Here is a 22,993-nt window from a genome sequence, read left to right on the forward strand (position 1 = left end):
AGATTGTTATTGTAAACAATCTTGAATCCTTGCTTGAAAGACCTTTGGTAGCAAGCGCCACAACTGTCGCGCCTCTAATGGTTCACAAACAAACCTAGCAACCAAGGAAAACTATATATATATATATATATATATATATATATATATATATAGAGAGAGAGAGATAGAGATAGAGAGAGAGAGAGGAGAAGCCTAAATTTCATCCAAGCCACTTAGAAAGCAATCTTAGAAGAAATTCAACCCTAAGGAGGGTTTATATAGGTGTTAGGAAGGTATTGGATTAGGCAGGTATCTCCAAGATAACCCTAATCCATTTACTTCCTCCCTAAGGCATCCAAGGCACCCTTAGAGCCCAAGGAAATCCTAGGAGAACTCTAGATTTTGTTCCCCCCTCCTTAGGGAGGTTCTATAATTGCCCAATGCTTAACTATTGAACATTGTCACCTTTAGTCCCTACACATTTAATTAATTCCTTTAACCCTAAAATTAATTCCAAACTAATTTCTGATTAAATATTAATTAAACAATATGATTTCTAATTAATATATTATTTCCATAATACATTAATAAATCATTTATTTTGATTACTAATTAATTTATTAACCAAGTAATAAATTAATAAATCATTCTTCTCTTTCTCTAACAGTCATCATATTCAATTGCCAGATTTGAAGGCAACCCAAAAGGATTGTGCTACCATCAATTCAAGTATATACCAATTATAGTTATGCGCTTAGACACCTAATCCAACAGTCTCCCACTTGGATAAGTCTAATAACTATAACTGCCACTATAACTACCAAATTGACTAGCAAATTGTAGCTACCAAAAGCTGTTGTCGAACTCTGACCCAGTCAGTGACGTGTCCTTAGATATGTGATCAAATATTCCTCCGTTCTACAAGATATCTTATGGACATAAGGATTCGATTATAATCAATCTCTTTGTCCAATATTTGTTTCTTGATTTCTGATTTATGACGACTAAAATCAGACTACTAATTGAATACATCAATTCAGTCCATGCTTGGCCAAGCGCTTTAGATGTCATCATCAAATCATCGAGGGTCCCACAGCTATCGCTTTTCCCATTAGGGCAAAAGGAACGAATAAACTTCGACTTATATGCTTGTACTATTTACTCATCAAATCATGCACAACAATACATTTTATAACATCAAGTTACTGATGGATTTACATATAATCAATGCACAACTGACTTGTAAACAACAAATCATATATCTTTTTTAAGAATATAAGATATTATCGTCTTAGAATTACTCCTGATAAAATCCATGAAGTAATTCTTTGAGCGTGGGTTAATCCAATACTTAAAATCCCCATTTTCAAGTACTCATGAACATTGCAGCAAAACCATTGCTATGTCTAATCCCCGTAGACAATCTACAATTATATTCATGACAGTCTTGATTCGATACTTACTTCTAGAAGTACGAGCAACTATGGAGTTTTGAATAATCCAATTATTCGGGAAGTAAAACATGCAAAGTGAAACACAATAATAACCTAATTAACTATGGCCTCAAAACTATTGAATACAAATAAAACACTTATTATTTAATCACCATATTAATTAGACTTTATTAATTGTATAATGTTTCGAGTAATTAACTAAACACTTGAATTAAACATCAGTCATGCCATGTTATAAACATGCATACTATGTCTCTCTATGGTCCTTCCTATATGAACATATCAATTGGACACTATTCCAATGATGCTCATTTCACAATTCTAAATTCTAGTCACTACTAAAAGTGTTAGAATTTCAACTTTACATGCAATGTCCTTCTATGATGTCGAAGCTTCAAAGTCAGAGAGACTTAGCCAACGATATTACAGAATGTTCCATTAAAACAATTTCATGGTAACGAAGTCTCAAATTCAAGATACAGTCCTTGAGCAGTTTCCTTGCATTAAAGTCCCTAACTCACATGTAGATTTAATTATCAAATTCTCTATGGAAACATTTCCATATTCCCATATGACCATCAATTCTGAACAAGAGTCACCTCCATTCAGAATTATGTCAATATGGTCCGTACAAATTAATAATATACTTCCAACTGTTTAAAAGCAACCAATCTTCAGGTAAAACCTCATAATGTTCTTGACATTTGTTCAACAACTTTAGTCACATCCTGTTCTAGTCCTTTTTCCCTCTTAATGCCCTAGGCATTTGGAAAAATCAGAAAAAGTGAATATTATAGCATATAAGATCAATCCTATATCCAAAGCATATGGGACTCAACACATAATGTCCTACATAGAGACTTGATGTCTGATCAGTTTCTTTCTATAATATATCCATACATCGAATTTCCTATGTTGAATCATTTCAACACGATATTCCTATATGTTTAAGACTAAGTTTTATTAAACTTTCAATCTAAACTTTTAGATTTGAAATGAAGTATAAATGCCCTCTCCCCCAAATCTTATTACAGCGAAACAATTCCCAAACATTGTAGTTTGCAAATTGAAAACCTTGTTTCCTATAAATAATATTGCCAACTTGCAACACTAAACATAACACTTATGCTCCCACTAGCATAACAATTGTACTCCCACTAGCACAACAATTATGCTCCCACTAGCTTTGACATGTATCCAAAAATCAACTAGAGTTCTATAAATCAATACTTTTTGACTTTCTTACTAAAGTGCAGATTCTGATACATAATTCTTCGATAAGTCTTAAGCCGGACTTCTCAAGCTCATACACCTTTCATTTGATAGCATATATGTGTGTTTAAACCCTTTCAGAACTTATAGCTATAAGTCCTGAACGTTCAAACTATTTCTTTCCATTTCTCACAATTCGAAATATGAAAAGGGATGTCGTAATCATATTGCGAATTTGAGAATGCAATTAACACAACCACTAATCAAAAAAATATTTATCAAAATTTTAAAATCTACTAGCTGAAGTATTTCCTCATAATCATTTTCGTGGATTAGAGAAAAACCTTTTACCACTTAGATTTTATGGTGTATGTGTTCCTATCAATGTGAATTTATCAATTCCAACATACAATCATAAGATAAGGTTGAGGAAAAAACCAAAATCAAATTCAGTTTTTCCTTTCATGGATTGAACTTTGCTCATTCTTAATTTATCGCCTTCTGGTAGCTTAAGGGCCTACCAATGCTTCCAAGTTGTTAAGCAGTTCACCCATATTTATCAATGTACTTTCACTAAACAACGTGCGCTGCCTTTTGTAGTCAAATGAGAACCATATAACTCATAAACATTGCCAACTCAACTGGAAGGTGCATAAAAACAAGAATGTGTCAACTTAACATGATAGGTTATTAACCTTAGGTCGTGTGCTAGTGATTACAAAAAGGTTTATTCTTGATTGACTCCTGAAACTCTTCAAGACCATTAAGACTCCCACTGACTTCTTGGCATATACAAATTTTCTTTTAAGGAACATTCCTTGACAAGAAAAACCAATATTCAAAAGTTAGTGTGGATTTCGACAAGAAAAACACTTCACTGAATTGGTCTTAGTTTATCCTTTGTTTTAACCAAAACATCACAACTACCAATTCCAAATGTGCTAGAGTAAAAAACATTATTACTCCGCATTTCATGAGGTGTTATAAACCTAATTAGTAGGAAACAAGCTTCAAGATACGATTTGAAGTAACTAGAGTATGACTGTAAAACTTGATTGGAAATGAAGTATGAAACATCTCTCGATTGAACTATTTCAACAATACCCGATTCCTCTTCTTAGTCAAATAATTGCACTAATATGTTCTTCAATGATCAATTGTGATATCGTTCCATAACAATTAAGATGATCATAAAACATGATACTAAAGTAGTCTCCTCTCCTTTCAGACTGGAGAAACTTTTATCTTTCTGCCTAACAGATTCTTCATATTCATTCTATTACTCTTTGAAAACTTTTCAAAGTGTTAGAATTATGCATAATCTTATAAACACAACCATGTTTACTGAAGCATCAGTAAATCATGACGAATACAGTTATCATCCTTTGTGGCGGATCTGAATAGTCCACACCAATGTGTACTAGATCCATTAGTCATTCACTTTGACTCACATGAACATGTGATCAATGAACTAGTCATGACCTTCCAACGATCAAGATTCTCATACATCACACAATTCGGATTGTATGACTCCAAGTTTCTATCCAATTGAAACTTGGTTGATGAGAATTCCTTTTCACTTGGTTGATTATGACATTTCCACAAATGACATAACTAAGAATCAAATCCATATTTAATATTGCTAGAAATGTAACCACCAAGAACCATAAATGCCATTGTAAGGAAAACATAATCAAAATTCACTTTTATTGATAATAAGCAGAAAAATTTGTCCTTACAATGCATAAAGTGAAAACTATGTATCTAGACATTTCCTATGCAATCTATTAAGTTATCATAACTCCTAAGAGTCTCTTCCAAAATCTGATCATCGAACCATGTGACCGAAAACCATCTCTCATGATCAGATTCAACTCACTCTTCTTGAGCTTCGTTATTTCTCTTAGATTCTGAATTAGAGTCACACAAGTTGACTTTACTATCTCTAAGATCTTTCAGGTACTCTGGGCAGCTTCGCATCCAATGCCCATTCAATTGGCAATAGAAACACATGGACCTTTTAGGGTTAGAACATGGAACTATCTTAGAATTTGCCTTCCTCTTTACCATATGGTCAAACATTTTGACTTCGGCCGATCCCTTTCTATTGGGAAGAGAAACCTTTTCTGGACTACCAATTTTGCCATTGTCAATGTCCATGGAAATTTTGGAGACAGATCCTTCAAACATTTTTGCTTGACTTGTGCTCTTAAGCATTTCTGCTTCAGCAGTAATCAACATATATGTTAGATCAATTAGGGTCACGTCGTGGTCCCTCATATAGTAGTTTTTTGATGAACTGACTATATGATTCAGGAAGCGAAAGTAGAACCAAGTCAATGGTAAGATCCCTTGGGAAAACAACACCAAACATCCTTAATCTGTCAATGTGCGACTTCGTTTTTCAGAACATGCGCACATATAGACTTTCCATCTTGATGTTTACATGCCAATAGGGCTTGAGTAGTTTCGTAGTTTTCAACTTGAAGAATACATGAATTAGGGAGAGTCGCTGGACGAGGTGGAGGAAAAGTTGGAGAAGCATGATCTCGAGTTCCACCATTGCTTGAAGAAGGGAATATTCTTTCACCTTGATTAACATGTGGAAGATCATCTTCAAAAGGAAGAGGAAACCCACTTCCCAAAGAACGACGAAGACCATAGTTGTCTGAACTGGACATCTTTAATAGGAGAAAAGAGAATTTGATTTAGTTGATTTTAATCCTTAAAATTTAAATTATGGCTAAGATCCATATTTTCGATTCGAATTATGAAGAGGGATGCCGTAATCAAATTTGAATCTATTTTAGGTAGGTAAAGCATTTACCAATTTCAATCTTATGAAACTCCTAGATCTTTTTAGAATCATTGAACTATTCAATGACATGTTTAATCTTGATTATGCCCTCACTTTGTGACTGGGATGCCGAGGATCACAAACGAGATGTGAATAACCATGCAAATTAGGTTGGTACTCTCGATGTCGCTTATCATATGAAATTAATGTGCCGATTAACCACACACGCTCCATTATTTTAATGATAATTTACGAGACACCCATTGCCAACAATATTGGTCCCATATTAGTGTGTCGGTTAACCACACACGCTCCACTAATGACCAATAAGGTGCAATGTGTAATTTCATGGGTTAGCATCAAATTCACATTTTTCCTAAAGTAACTAGGAATAAGAATGAGATTTTAGAAAATGGCTTAGTTACTTTATCATTATACTTTTAATGATGATTAATTGTCCTATCGAACCTGTTCAACTAACGACCCTCCACCATACAAGAGAGCGGTGGGTAAGAAAGGATACCCAATGGCGGTCATTTTATAGGTCGCTTCCATAAACTCCCCTTATAGTATGAATTCGTGAATGAGGCGTACTAGTGGTTCGACTGACTTTTCTTATACATATAATATATAATAAACTTGTAATTATATATATATATATATATATATATATATATATATATATATATATATATATATATATATATATATATATATATATATATATATATATATATTATAAAGTGAATTTTAAACATTTTTAAAATTCCAAGGGTTTAATCTTTTAATAAATTAAACTTTTAAGTTAATTACATTTTACTCGGTTTATGGATTTATTAATTATCTTTTAATTAATCACTTAATTAAATTAACAAAATCCATAAGGATGTATTTTAAACTTTTCAAAATACTAAGGTTTTTAATATTTTAAATTTTCGAAACTAAAAATAATTTTAATTAAATTTAAAAGAAATTTGATTTAATAATTATCTACTAATTAAACCTTTAATTAATTTATTAAACCAATTAAGGATTATCCATTAAATTAAACAAATTAATTTAACCTAATCCCTTATCCTCTAAATCTCGAAAATATGGGAGGGATATCACAAAATCTTCAATTATCTAATTAAACAATTAACAAGACAATTACCAAAAATAACAACCCACCCAAAACCCTAATTTTCGAAATCTTTACTTGGGTGGAAGGCAAGGCTTTCAATCCTTACCTTATTTTAGAAAACCCTATGGTTAGGAAACCCTAGATCTCGAAAAAATGGAGGCCAAAGGAAAGGGTTAAAAACCCTTTGCAGATTTTCGAAAATAAGGGTTATGAAACCCTAATTGCGAAAATCACAAGGCATAGGGTTTAATTGCGAAAAACTATGGATTTCATCACAAAGTTGCCACAGACAGTGCACGGAGTGGATTAGATATGGGTCATCGTGGATCGATTGACCAAGGGCGCGTATTTCATCCCGATTCAGGAGAGTATCTTTGCGGAGAAGTTGGCCGATGTAACGCCCGCAAATTCGGGCTAGTCAATTTAGAGACGATAAGAGTCAAAAATGACTTTTTTATAGATGATTATTTAGAATAAATAATCTTAACTAAGTTGTAGTATATTTCAAAAGGTTTCCGTACATATAAAGAATGCTGAAATCCGAGTTATAACAAAGAAGTTATAACCTGTCGAAGTTTCGCGACAAAATCGGCACGACACCGGGAATCGTAAAAAGTGAGTTTACGATAGAATACTTTTTAGCCTTATGATTCTAAATGAAAGTTGTAGAGTACGTCTCCACCTTCGTGTGGATATAAAGAACGTAAAAAACGGAGCTCGTATGCAAAAGTTATGGCCTTCCGAAGATGTAGCTGTCTGAGAGCATGACACGTATCAGAAACCCTAATTTGACTGAGCTCACGACGTGAGCATAGAAATTCACGATGTGAGGAGTCAAAATGCCACTTTTTAAGGCTAGAATACGGATGGCAAGTCTACGTTCAAAACCCACGACGTGAGCATTATTTCTCACGACGTGAGGAGTCAAACGGACACTAATCGAGCCTAGAAAACACCTGGGAAGTCTACGAGATGACTCTTGGAAGCTCACTACGTGAGCATATCATTCTCACGACGTGAGAAGTCGTTCGGACATGTTTCGGAGCTATAAACGCAGATGGCGAAGCTACGAGGTAATACAGCCATGCTCACGACGTGAGCAATGAATTCTCACGACGTGAGAGGCCAAAAATCAGGTTATAAATAGCAAGTTCGACCTCAGCCATTCCTACACCTAAATTCTTCTTTCTCTCTCTCGTTTGCTGAAGGCATTCCGCTTCCCGAGCCCGACGATCACGAACCGCTGACCGTTTCTAGTTAGATTCTATCCAGTCACGCTACTAATGTGAGTGTATAGTCCCTTTCATGAACATGATTTTAATACAAGTATTGATTAAAGTATTAAATATATGTTTGTGTGTGAAATATTTGTTATTGCCTTAAATATGTGTTAGATACATATTTGATGATATACAATGTGCGAACCAGTTATGGTTCTATATGTGTTAAGATGTGGATATATGATATTATTACTTAAAACTCTATGTTAAGTATACACTACTTAGCGTTGCCTAAACAGAGATAGTATTGAAAATTGATTATAAGCATTGTAGTTTTGCCTAGTGATGGGTTAAGACTTAAAAATGGATGTTTAGTTCAATTAAGTTTGGACATTGGGTAGCCTCTTATTAAGAGTACGTGTGTGGTGAGATTGATGATCGGTGGAGTATGTCCTACGTACAGAAGTACATTTTATGTACGAAGTCTTTTTCAAAGCTCTGTGTCTTAGGTGCTGCTTGTGTCGGGGTATTATTATGTTCTCGGCTACGAGTCCTACTCATACGAGGGTACTATAATGTACCATAACTACTATCATGTATAAAGTCTTTTTTTGACACTATTGTGTGTCGGTTACGGGAGTGTACGGGAGTACTCTATTAGTATTTCCCCATACTTTTTATTTTGAAAGAGCTTTGGAGTCATCGTTTCTTTTATAAAGTGCTCGGACGAGCTTCATGTGTTAGCGTTTCCTTTCACGAAGTAATTGAGGGAACTTCGTAGACTGCCTAATAAAGTGTGTCGGTAATAGACCACTACTAGGTATGTCTGGTGTTATATTGCCGGATAGGGTGAGTCTGGGGGTAAGATACCTCACGGTGTCAGACCACAGCTAGGCAAAGTTCGATGTCAGATAGGGTGAGTCTGGGGGTAAAATCCCTTACGATGTCAGACCACTGCTAGGCACAGTTGTCTAGATAACTACCCCTGACTTAACTGTCTTATGGTTTTTACGAACAGAGGTTCGTGGTGAAACTTATTCCATTCCCATCATTTGATGTCTTTATTGATCCTCGTTTGCTGCCAGGGAATTTCCGCAGCAGCTTCGTCAGTTTTTTGTTTATATTGATCCTTTAGGTTAGATCTCGTAAGATCATTAGGAGCAGTACGTGGGGATCGACGGGATGGGATAAATTGTTTTAGAGATATGATATATTTGTTTTAATGATAATAGTGGTTTTGCAGGTTTGAGATATATATTATTATCACATTGTGGGATTGAAAACCCTATGTATCTCATCAGGTTTCCCAACCTGACCCACTCAATTTATATGTATCACAGGTATCGATACGAAGCTACTTTACACTGAGAGATTAAAGGAGATGTAGATCACTAGTGTAAATAAATGTAAGGTCTGTTTATGCTTATGTTTCAGTATTGACGATGACATCCTAATGTTTTAATATGAACAAAATACATTTCTTCGGAAATGCTTTGATAATATATTTATCATGTTTTTCTGGGAACAAATTCCGCAACACATTTCTTTAAAAATATACTCTGATTTTTAAATAAAGCATCAACAAATTAATCTTTTCGGGCCGTGAAATTGGGGATGTCACAACCGACATCTACATCGGGGAGGTTGTGACACGACATGGGGTGCCGGTTTCAGTGGTTTCAGACAGGGATGTCCGGTTTACTTCTAGGTTTTGGTAGCGGTTTCACTAGGAGTTGGGTACTTGACTGCATTTTAGCACATTTTTCCACCTGCAGACTGATGGTTAGAGTGAACGGAATATCCAGACCATGGAGTATATGCTTCAAGTATGTGTATTGGATTTCCATGGGAGTAGGGATACATATCTTCCTCTGGCAGAGTTTTCGTATAACAAAAGTTATCACGCCAACACTGATCAATCTCCTTTTGAGATGCTCTGTGGGCGGAAGTGCAGGACCCTGATATGTTGGGGTGAGGCCGGTCAGCGAGTCATGGGGAGTACTGAGGTGGTACTTAAGACTACCGAGTTGATTCAGCAAGTTTGGGGTAGACTTCAAACATCACAAAGTCGACAGAAGAGTTATACAGACAAGCGTCGATTAGATCTAAAGTTCTAGGTTGGGGATATGGTTCTCCTGAAGGTGCCACCTTGGAAAGGTGTCATCCGATTCAGGAAGAGGGGAAATTTGGGCCCCAAGTACATCGGTCCTTTTAGGGTTTTGGCCCGAGTGGACCGGGTTGCTTATCGCTTGGATCTTCCTGAGGAGCTTAGTTAGATCCATAGCACGTTTCACGTCTCTTAGTTGCGGAAATGTTTGGTTGATGATTTTGCGGTGGTTCCATTGGAGGATATTCGGGTGGATGATCGCCTTAACTATATTTAGATACTGATTGCCATCCTTGACAAGAAAACGAAAACCTTTAGGAACAAGGTTGTGGAGTTGGGGAAGGTGCAATGGGAGCACCGAAAGGGGTCTGAATGGACGTGGGAGCCTAAGGATGAGATAAGGGATCATTATCCAGAGTTATTTACGAGAGCATACTTCGGTGACGAAGTATGATTCAAGTGAGAGAGAATTGTAACACCCGATTCAAGGTACTTTTCATTTTTGACCCTTAGTATGTAAATATTTTGCAGATTTGGTCCCTAGGGGGAAGTTTTGCTATTTTCGGAAATCCGGGAGTACGCGAGGCGCACGCACCCAGGGGACAAACACTAAATTTTAGGGTTGGGACCCTATTTAAACAACATGATGAGCCATGATCCTCTCATTTATCAACCTCCATTGCCCTTTAAGTCTTATTTCGAAACCCTAGCCCCTATTAAGGAGATTTGACCCTCTTGTGTGTGTTTTTAGTGTGTGTTGGTGAGATTTGAGGAAGAAGTGCTTGGAAGAAGGAGCCTTGATCAAAGGAGAACTTGTAGATCCAGACTTCACACATCATTTCCAGCTTCATTGAGGTATAAAGCCTGGAACTTGCTTCTTGTATGCTTGGATCTAGTCTTTATAAAGTTTTGGTCCCTTTTTGGTCCTATAATGAGATCTAGTGATTTTCTTCCACTCTAGAAGTTAGGAGTTGCTTCTCTTGATGTTTCTGAGGTCCCTAGTCCATAAAGTTAGCATCTTGATAGTTGTGGAACAACGATGCATGTGTTTAGGTCCATTTGGTGAAAGTAGAATGCTAAAAGTAAGGTTTGTGTTCTTTTGAGCCATGCAAAGGCTTAAAGCCTTCGAATTTATGGGTTAAGGCCTTGATATGATGTCGATTTGAGGATTGGCCGTTAAGTGCTTAAGTGGTTAAGACTTGTGGACAAGAACTTGAATTCAGGCCAGTACACTGGGTGTACTCTTGAGTACGCAAGGCGTACTGGGTGCGAGCCTCAATTCTGGATCAGTCACGTATGCAGGGTGTACGAGCCAGGTGAGCCGAGCATATACTAATCAGTGGGCCGTTAGAGTTGTGGGCTTGGCCTTAGTTAGGCTTAGTTTTTTTGGGGCTTGGACCATAAACTTCTATGGTATTGGATCATTTCTGGACTTTAGGCCCATGATGGGCTTTGGGTATCATTTAGGGATTTGGGTCGTATTGGGCTTGTAGGTGCCATTGAGTTGGGCATCGGATATTAGGCCAAGTGAGGAAAGGGTAAAATGGTCTTTTACCCTGAGTGTTGGTCAAATGAACTAGATTCCTATTTATAGTTTATGGCCCAATTATTAATTGGGGTATTATTTGATTAGCGCGGGGACTTTCCGGATCAACAGTCCGAGCATTTATCTTATTTTCAACAGTTTGAGGTGAGTCTCCTCACTGTGATTGGCGGGTTGAAGGAACCAATGTTGGCCCATGATTTATTATGATTAGGATGCTAGTGCTCTGTGTGACTCATGCATGTGTAGTATGTGATATGTATATTGGGCGGGGTCCGATGCCAGGCAAGGCCTGATGGGTGTATTGTATGCTATTTATCTTAGTGATTCTTGCATGTGTTTATGTGGCTGTATGAATGTCAGGTGAGGCCTGATGCCAGGCGGGGCCTAATGAATGTGATGAGGTGGGGCCCATCTCATGTTACTGACAGATTTGTTCCGAGCGGGGCTCAATGCCGGGCAGGGCCCGATGGTTGTTAGGCATGGCCCATTGTATGTTTGATATGTATGGTATGAGGTATTATGGGGAACTCACTAAGCTTCGTGCTTACGGTTTTTAGTTTACGTTTCACTTACTTTCAGATCGAAGGGGAAGAGCTCGGGATGATCGCATCACACACACCATATTGTTCTGCATTTTGTTGACTTGATGTATTTGGATGATTATTGACATACTCTGATTTCATTATGGTTTTATGAAAACGTTTTGGATGATGGTTTTATTATTATTAAAATGAAATTTTTGGTCTTAAATTTTGGAACGTCACACCTTGGGAGACCATTCCTAAGCATCGCTAGAGCACACGTCGAGATTCATGACTCTAAGCTAACATTAAGCACTGGGTCTGAAGAAATCACTGTTGGATCCGATCAAGCTATTAAGTCTTCACAAGCAAGCAATGACGGGTTTTTTTCATGGATAGTGTAGACGAAGAAGTGTCTAACGGGATGATGCTAAAGAAGACGAGGAAATTGAAAATCTTATGGAGTTGGAAAGGTTGATGGGAGATGAAAAGAAAGTGTGGAGTAAACAACACAATGTGTCGAAAATTGATATAACAAGTAAAAACCCAACTACTGTCCGAGATATTGTACATGTCATTTCGGAGTATCAAGTCTTCTAATTTACAAAGCCTAGCTTCGAAAGTCTAGAAATGAGTTAGGACCGAGAGTCGACAAATGGAGAGGAACAGCTTATGGACAACAAAAAGGGTGGACAATAAAAACGAAATTAAAAAACAGTTGAAGATGCAGAAAAAGACAGGAATATAAAGAAAGAAAAGAATACATGTAACGAAAGAACTAGTCAAGGAAGAAAACGCAAATATAAAGAGGGTAAAAGCTCCAATAAAAAGGAAAAACGAATAAAGCCTACAAAAGAAGAGTTGCAGCTTACAAGAGGAAGAGGCTCAAACTGAAGCTGAACAAGGACATTCCCCTTCCAACCGCTACAACGTAGAATGGGAAGGAGTCCAACTCATAACTCCTCCAAAAGAAGCGCTTCCGGGAGGCAACCCACGGTTTGAGTTTTCACGTTCCTTTACTTTTCATCTTTATTTTTAGTTTTGTCTATTATTAGAGGTATTTCACTAGTTTCATTTTTTTCCGACGCCGTTCCTATAAAGGCTAGCCAACAACAAAGTGTGGGGGTGTGGTTTAATTGAATTTTTGATGAAAATAAACAGGTCTAAAATTCTTCGACACGAGCGAGAACAAATGACGAATCAATTGGCAATTCTTCGGGCTAGCGAGGAGGGTTTGACGCCCCGAGATCCTGAAGTGCTACAAGCGATGAAAGAGAAGATTCGGGCATCTTATCTGCGCAATTAGTTTTATGTATTAGGTTTAATTTAAATATTTAGTGTGACAACCCGGAACTTCTATCATGTACTATTGATCTTTATATCAATATTAAACTCAATTTTATCACCATTTTACACCGTTTAAGGGTTGGATAAAGCGTTCTAAGCCTCGCACAATCAAAGTTTGGGTTCTAGGTCGAGTAATACCAAGTCATAGTACAATATTTGGGCCATAAACTCTCTCGGGAGGAGTGTACGGCCGCACACCCACCCCTCAACCGTACACCCACCTCTATATAAAGGAGGAGACCCCTCCATTCACTCTTTTTCCCTTTTGGTTGCAAACTACTTTCTCTCTCTAGAATCTTCACATAAGGACCCTCCAAAGACTTCTAAATCGTAAGTATTCTATCATCTAGCTTGTTATACTTGTAAGACTCTTAATCTAAGCCCTAAATCATTAAGTTTCATCTTGTTCATCATCCTTTGAAGGTGTACGGCCGCACACCTTCATAAGGTGGCCGTACACACCTTAAAGACTCTCCAAGGTGAGAGTTTGGCCTCCATCTGCTAGTTGGACTTGGTATTAGCTTTGAAACACCTAAAAATCGACATTTTGGTCATGGATGAAGAGTGTACGGCCGCACACCCCTCTGTACGGCCGCACACTCTCTTGTACGGCCGCACACACATCCTCTTGGCCATACACCCACTTTGATGCTCATTTTTGGCCTCAAACTTGCAATAACACTCAGTATGGGACCTAGAACACTCATTGGATGCTTGTAGGACCTTGGAAACACCTCAAAACACTCCCCATCATGAGTGTACGGTCGTACACTCATGGGCCGTACACCCATGGGCCGTACACCCATGGGCGTACACCTCCCTCGTTCGATCATATAAGGTCCCAACACTTAGTTCAAGCATTTCCAGGTCCTTAGGGTGGTTTCCCGTCATGTTTAGTCATGAAATACCCTAATTCTAATACACATATGTGTTACCATATGTTAATAGGATCCACTTGCGTACGAAACACCAGTTAACACTCAACATCCACACCAATCATACGCTCGAATCCTACATCAAACAGTGAGTTCATACCCCTATGCTTTTATAGTTTTTAAAACGTTTTCAGGGGGGAATACAAGCTAAACATAAAGGTTCTCATAACTTAAAAACTAATGCAATTACAACAGTCTTATCAAACATCTAGATACTTTATTCCCTTTTGTAATATGCAGAGCATAAGGGACGTTTTCTAAACATAAATTGCATAGTTTTCCTGAACAGTACGTTAACACAACTTATCAGTCAAACTATAACAGGTATAGTTTGGGGAATTCTTTACCGGTTTTACAGATTTACACACATAAACAATGACATATTTAGTTTATCCATATAGATAACTAGAGTATTTTGCTAAATAATTATTTGGTGTATAATTATTTATACTCTACACCGTTTACAACGATTTCGAACTCGAAAACAACCGAACTATATGTAAACTAGTTAATACAGGATTGTGAGATCTATCTTCGTTATGCCCTTCGGGGTACCAATAAATCCTCCCCGGTAGTATAACCAGAGTCTCCTGGAGGGAGAGCGTGGAATTTGTGAATAGATCTATTCGGTACCGACAATCCCACACCTGAACTGTTAGCTACAGTTGGGCGGGCACGTCTGGGGTGACAAATTTTGTAATCGTACGACACCTGAAGAAACGTCACGGAGGTCACCGGTCATATTAGTATGGTTATACGACTCACAATAAGTATAAACTAACCTTTGTTTACGGGATTTCTTTCTTCAATAGTTTTATTTAATTAATAAAACTACTTATCTACTTACTGGAGGATATTCCAGGGATCCAACTCTTGGTTTTATTTGAGTAATAAAACTACTATTTATACTGGCGGTAACCAGGGTTTTCAAATGGAACGTACTTTTCATACAGTAATCTAAAAACATGTTAGAGAATATGGGATTTTCTTGGAAAGCATGCATACATATTTCAGAACTTGATATCAAAGGTTTTAGTCACGAACGATATTTACTTATAATGAAAAGAAATCAATTTTACAAATTCAGTGACTAGTTTCCAATACAAAAATATGCTTATGAACTCACCAGCTTTATGCTGATACGTTTTCAAAACCGCTTGTATTCTCAGGACAACAATAGACAGGTACCCGTGCCAGCTTTTGGAGAAGACGGAGAAATTTTGGAGTCTCGTCTTTATCTTTTGCTACTTTCAAATATACTGATATGTACAAACTATGTTTTCAAACAGATGTAAATATTCATATTGTAATGTAATGGTTGTGTTTACTTTGATTGCTATGATACGGTTGTTGTGATACTAAGCATGACGTCAACCGCCCCCGGACGTTTCTGCCGTCCGTTCTGACGGTTCGGGGGTGTGACAGATTGGTATCAGAGCTATTGTTTATAGTGAACTAAGTATACCGAACCTTACATGGTATACAACTATAAACACTAAGGGGCTGAAGTGCTCTGAACTAAAAGTATGCTTTTAAAATATAAGCATTTTACTAAAAGTATACAAGCATACCTACATACCAGAAACAGTATTATGGGTAGAACAAAACAAAAGTATTTGGATGTTGGACACTGCGGTTAAACCTGGGCAGTTATGTAATCATGTCTAGGATCAATATAGCCTGATCAACAATATTCATTCGAGACATGACCAACATGTGCTTGGGAGTGATTGTGGCGTTGCAGCAGGCCTAGAACTTACCAAGTATCCATACAACAAGACGTCGATAGAACAAATCAGACAACCTAAAATACTATAGGAGTATTTTACTAGAGTGAAATTCATTACAGAAATTCACTTCCAAGTGTTACTACTCGTTCCTTTTAGCGATAACTTATTTGCATTGGTAGCTTTCCTTGATTATCGCTTAGTAGAACACTCTAGCTATCATAGTGAGATATATATTGCTTCATATCTCTTGATTCGATTCCAGAGGACTTACCATCCTCTTCTTCCTAGTTGTTTCTAGAACAAGATGCCTCCCCGACGGAGACCCATCAGAAGGAACGACAACACACCACCACCGCCACCTCCTCAGTTCGATCCTACCATGTTCCAGGCAGCTGTTACTGCTGTTGTGGCTGCTGCAATGTCACAGATTAATCCTGGCGGATCTGGCGGGTCGGGAGGTGGTACTCATCCCCAAAATCCTGAAGGGAGTCAAGGGCACCAGAAGGAGTGCTCCTATAAAGACTTCATGACTGCGAAACCCACATCCTTCGACGGCAATGGAGGTGTTATTGCCCTGACTCGATGGTTCGAAAAGATCGAGTCTATCTTCGAAATTTGTTCCTGTTCTGAAGCCAACAAGGTGAAATTTGTCGCTTGCACTTTCACCAACAGAGCATTGACCTGGTGGAATGGTCGTGTCAAATCTTTAACTCTGCCAATAGCAAATGCTATAGGTTGGGAGAGCTTGAAGAAGCTCATGCTAGCTGAGTACTGCCCACGAGGCGAAATGCATAAATTGGAACACGAACTCTAGACCCTAAAGATGAAGGGTTCCGATATTGCTGCCTACACTTCTAGGTTTGAAGACCTAGCACTTCTTTGCCCGGGAATGGTCACCCCAGAGAGCAATAAGATTGAAAGATATATATGGGGATTGACGCCCCCAACTCAAGGGAATGTCTTGGCCGCCAGGCCAAACACTTTTGACAGCCCCAAGTGTTTGGCACAGACTCTCATAGATCACGGCGTTGATCTCGTTAATGTGACAGCCACTCCTGAACCAGCTAAGGGAAGTGGTGATAAAAGAAAGTTCTGGAAGCAACGAAAGGGCCAGTCCTCGCAGGAGCCCTCCAAGAAACAACATACGGTGGCAGTTCATGCTGCTACTACTCCTGCAGCTCAAGCACCTACCAGTGGATATACTAGTACCCTCCCTTGGTGCAGAAAATGCAACTATCATCACCGCATCCCCGGCCCATGCCGTGAAATGCTCTGCAGCAACTGTGGCAAGAAGGGTCACATGGCTCGAAGCTGCAGAACACCAGTCCAACCAACCGATCAGGCCTCTGGAGCAGGTGTTGGTAAAGCCTGTTATGGCTGTGGGGAAGTTGGGCATTTCAGGAGAAACTGCCCCAAGGCAACAACGACCGACAACACAGGGAAAGTACTATCTATGGGGCAAGAGGAGGCAGTTGCTGACCCTACCGTTGTTACGGTTACGTTCCTCCTTGACAACTCTTATGCATGCATTCTTTTCGATTCTGGTGCTGAGAGGAGTTTTGTTAGTCATGCATTCAAACATCTTCTTAAACATAAACCTTAACCCTTAACCGAAACGTTTACCGTCGAGATGGCTAACGGTGAGAAAGAGAGCACTAAAGATATAATTCGCGGTTGCACCCTTACCTTAAATGATCATTCTTTTCCCATCGACCTTATGCCAATTTCCATAAAAAGCTTCGATGTCATCATCGGCATGGATTGGTTGAGCCCCAATCGTGCTGATATCCTTTGTTACGAAAAAGTCATTCGTCTCAATCTTCCCTCTGGCGAATCTCTCATGATCTATGGCGATAAACTCAGTTCAAACCTCCACATCATTTCGTGCATCAAAGCCCAGAAACTTCTGCGAAAGGAATGTCATGCATTCCTAGCTCATGTCATTAACAAGAAGCAGGAAGTTAAAGACCTCGAGAGCATCCCCGAAGTCTGCAAATTTCCTGATGTCTTTCCCGAAGAGCTTCCGGGAATTCCTCCCGAACGCCAAGTCGAGTTTCGCATCGACTTAATCCCCGGAGCTACCCCCGTGGCTAAGTCCCCTTACCGCTTAGCACCAGCAGAAATGCAGGAGTTATCTAGTCAGCTCAATGAGCTGCTCAGCAAAGGATTTATCAGACCGAGTTCCTCACCTTGGGGAGCCCCGATCTTGTTCGTGAAAAAGAAGGATGGATCCTTCCGGATGTGTATTGACTATCGTGAACTGAACAAACTCACCGTTAAGAACCGTTACCCTCTTCCTCGAATCGACGACCTCTTCGATCAACTTCAAGGAGCCAGCTACTTCTCCAAAATAGACATAAGATCAGGGTATCATCAACTGCGAGTCCACGAGAGTGATGTTCCTAAGACAGCATTTCGGACTCGGTATGGTCACTACGAATTTGTAGTAATAACCTTCGGTCTAACCAACGCACCGGCGGTATTCATGGACCTGATGAATCGGGTGTGCCGTTCTTTCCTAGACAAGTTCGTAATCGTGTTCATCGACGATATACTTGTATATTCCAGAAGTGAGGAAGAACACCGACAGCACTTGAGATTGGTGCTGGAAACCCTAAGGGCGGAGAAGCTGTACGCGAAATTCTCCAAGTGCGAATTCTGGATTCAAATAGTAACCTTCCTAGGTCACGTGATAAGCGAGGAAGGCATACATGTGGACCCTTCCAAAATCAAGGCGATAGAGAACTGGTCAGCACCGAAGACGCCCACAGAAATCCGTCAATTCTTGGGTCTAGCTGGCTATTATCGCAGATTTATCCAAAATATTTCCAGAATTGCCAAACCCTTAACCACTATGACTCAGAAAGGCGTACCCTTTTGTTGGAGTGAAAAGCAAGACACTATGTTCCAAACGTTGAAGCAGGCCCTGCGCAGTGCACCTATCTTGTCTTTGCCCGAAGGGACGGAGGACTTCGTTGTCTACTGTGATGCATCCAATCAGGGCCTAGGCTGTGTGCTCATGCAACAGGGAAAAGTCATTGCTTATGCCTCCAGACAGCTGAAAGCACACGAAGTCAACTACACAACACACGACCTGGAATTGGGAGCAGTGGTCTTCGCATTGAAGATATAGAGACATTATCTCTACAGAACCAAGTGCACTATCTTCACTGACCATAAAAGCCTGCAGCACATCTTCGACCAGAAGGAGTTGAACATGAGATAACGGCGATGGGTAGAGCTACTCAGCGACTATGAGTGCGAAATACGTTACCATCCCGGCAAGGCCAATATAGTGGCAGATTCCCTTAGTCGGAAGGAATGCTCAGGTCGTAGAGTGAAGGCACTGACCATGATCATCCATTCCCATTTATCCGCGCAAATCAAGGAGGCTCAGCTGGAAGCCTTGAAACCAGAAAACGTGTCGGGTGAAGCCTTGAGAGGAATGGAAAAGAACATAGAGATCAAGGGAGACGGAGTCTATTATTTCATGGACCGGATCTGGACCCCAAAGTTCGGTGGTTACAGAGAGGTTGTCATGAACGAAGCTCACAGGACCAGGTACTCCATTCATCCAGGTTCGGATAAGATGTACCTCGATCTCAAGAAGTTGTATTGGTGGCCAAACATGAAAGCAGAGATCGCTATCTTCGTGGGCAAGTGCCTGACTTGCGCCAAGGTGAAGGTCGAATACCAGAAGCCCTCAGGTCTACTCCACCATCCGGATATACCTGAGTGGAAGTGGGAAAGGATTACTATGGATTTTATCACTAAATTACCCAAATCTCCGAGTGGGTATGACACCATCTGGGTAATAGTCGATCGATTGATGAAATCCGCTCACTTTCTACCAATCAAAGAAACTTTCAAAATGGAGAGACTCACACGAATCTACATCCAAGAGATAGTCCGACTGCACGGTGTGCCTGTGTCCATTATCTCCGATCGAGATAGCAGGTTCACCTCGAGATTTTGGCAGTCCCTACAGAAAGCTCTTGGAACTAAGCTGGATATGAGCACAGCTTACCATCCTCAGACAGATGGGCAGAGTGAGAGAACCATCCAGAACTTGGAAGACATGTTGAGAGCATGTGTCATTGACTTCGGTAAATCATGGGACACCCATTTGCCCTTGGTCGAGTTTTCCTACAACAACAGTTACCATACCAGCATCAAGGTTGCGCCTTTCGAAGCCCTCTATGGCCGCAAGTGCAGATCCCCTATGTGCTGGGTTGAGGTGGGCGACACACAGCTAGCCAAGGGGCAAGTCCCTGACAGCACTCTCACTGGCCCAGAAATCATCCGCGAAACCACAGAAAAGATCATACAAATCCGAGAACGACTGAAGGCCTCACGAGATAGACAAAAGAGCTACGCCGATACACGACGAAAACCCTTGGAGTTCCAGGTTGGAGACCGTGTCCTGCTAAAGGTCTCACCCTGGAAAGGCATGATACGCTTTGGAAAGCGTGGAAAGCTAAATCCGAGATACATAGGACCATTCGAGATCCTTGCTAGGATCGGTCCCGTAGCCTACAAACTCCGTTTACCTCAATAGCTTAGTAACATACATCCCTTCTTCCACGTCTCGAATCTTAAAAAAGTGTTTATCAGACGAAACCCTTATGATCCCTCTCGATGAGATTGAAATCAACGAAAAAATCAATTTTGTGGAAGAACCAATCGCAATCATGGATCGGGAGGTCAAACGAACAAAGCAAAGTCGCATCCCGATAGTGAAGGTTCGCTGGAATGCTAGGCGAGGACCTGAATTCACTTGGGAGCGTGAGGATTCAATGAAACAAAAGTACCCCCAGCTTTTTCCAAGTCCATGATTTGTAGCTTATTTCTTGAATTTCGGGACGAAATTCCCTCTAACGGGGGGATGATGTGACAACCCGGAACTTCTATCATGTACTATTGATCTTTATATCAATATTAAACTCGATTTTATCACCATTTTACACCGTTTAAGGGTTTGATAAAGCGTTCTAAGCCTCACACAATCAAAGTTTGGGTTCTAGGTCGAGTAATACCAAGTCATAGTACAACATTTGGGCCGTACACTCTCTCGGGAGGAGTGTACGGCCGCACACCCACCCCTCAACCGTACACCCACCTCTATATAAAGGAGGAGACCCCTCCATTCACTCTTTTTCCCTTTTGGCTGCACACTACTTTCTCTCTCTAGAATCTTCACATAAGGACCCTCTAAAGACTTCTAAATCGTAGGTATTCTATCATCTAGCTTGTTATACTTGTAAGACTCTTAATCTAAGCCCTAAATCATCAAGTTTCATCTTGTTCATCATCCTTTGAAGGTGTACGGCCGCACACCTTCATAAGGTGGCCGTACACACCTTAAAGACTCTCCAAAGTGAGAGTTGGGCCTCCATCTGCTAGTTGGACTTGGTATTAGCTTTGAAACACCTAAAAATCGACATTTTGGTCATGGATGAAGAGTGTACGGCCGCACACCCCTCTGTACGGCCGCACACTCCCTTGTACAGCCGCACACACATCCTCTTGGCCATACACCCACTTTGATGCTCATTTTTGGCCTCAAACTTGCAATAACACTCAGTATGGGACCTAGAACACTCATTGGATGCTTGTAGGACCTTGGAAACACCTCAAAACACTCCCCATCATGAGTGTACGGCCGTACACTCATGGGCCGTACACCTATGGCCGTACACCTCCCTCGTTCGATCATATAAGGTCCCGACACTTAGTTCAAGCATTTCCAGGTCCTTAGGGTGGTTTCCCGTCATGTTTAGTCATGAAATACCCTAATTCTAATACACATATGTGTTACCATATGTTAATAGGATCCACTTGTGTACGAAACACCAGTTAACACTCAGCATCCACACCAATCATACGCTCGAATCCTACATCAAACAGTGAGTTCATACCCCTATGCTTTTATAGTTTTTAAAACGTTTTCAGGGGGAATACAAGCTAAACATAAAGGTTCTCATAACTTAAAAACTGATGCAATTACAACGGTCTTATCAAACATCTAGATACTTTATTCCCTTTTGTAATATGCAGAGCATAAGGGACGTTTTCTAAACATAAATTGCATAGTTTTCCTGAACAGTACGTTAACACAACTTATCAGTCAAACTATAACAGGTATAGTTTGGGGAATTCTTTACAGGTTTTACAGATTTACACACATAAACTATGACAAATTTAGTTTATCCATATAGATAACTAGCGTATTTTGCTAAATAATTATTTGGTGTATAATTATTTATATTCTACACCGTTTACAACGATTTCGAACTCGAAAACAACCGAACTATATGTAAACTAGTTAATACAGGATTGTGAGATCTATCTTCGTTATGCCCTTCGGGGTACCAATAAATCCTCCCCGGTAGTATAACCAGAGTCTCCTGGAGGGAGAGCGTGGAATTTGTGAATAGATCTATTCGGGACCGACAATCTCACACCTGAACTGTTAGCTACAGTTGGGCGGGCACGCCTGGGGTGACAAATTTTGTAATCGTACGACGCCTGAAGAAACGTCAAGGAGGTCACCGGTCATATTAGTATGGTTATACGACTCACAATAAGTATAAACTAACCTTTGTTTACGGGATTTCTTTCTTCAATAGTTTTATTTAATTAATAAAACTACTTATCTACTTACTGGAGGATATTCCAGGGATCCAACTCTTGGTTTTATTTGAGTAATAAAACTACTATTTATACTGGCGGTAACCAGGGTTTTCAAATGGAACGTACTTTTCATACAGTAATCTACAAACATGTTAGAGAATATGAGATTTTCTTGGAAAGCATGCATACATATTTCAAAACTTGATATCAAAGGTTTTAGTCACGAACGATATTTACTTATAATGAAAAGAAATCAATTTTACAACACCATGGATGATGATAAATGTGCGGTATCATCTTTTTGGTATTATAACATGTTACTCATACTTAATACTCTAATATGGTTGATGCTCGTTACATGAACAATAGTAATACCTATATATGAATTT

This window comes from Lactuca virosa, chromosome 4 (genome assembly GCF_052849685.1).
Source record: "Lactuca virosa cultivar CGN04683 chromosome 4, Lactuca_virosa_CGN04683_v6, whole genome shotgun sequence".
NCBI lineage: Eukaryota > Viridiplantae > Streptophyta > Magnoliopsida > Asterales > Asteraceae > Lactuca > Lactuca virosa.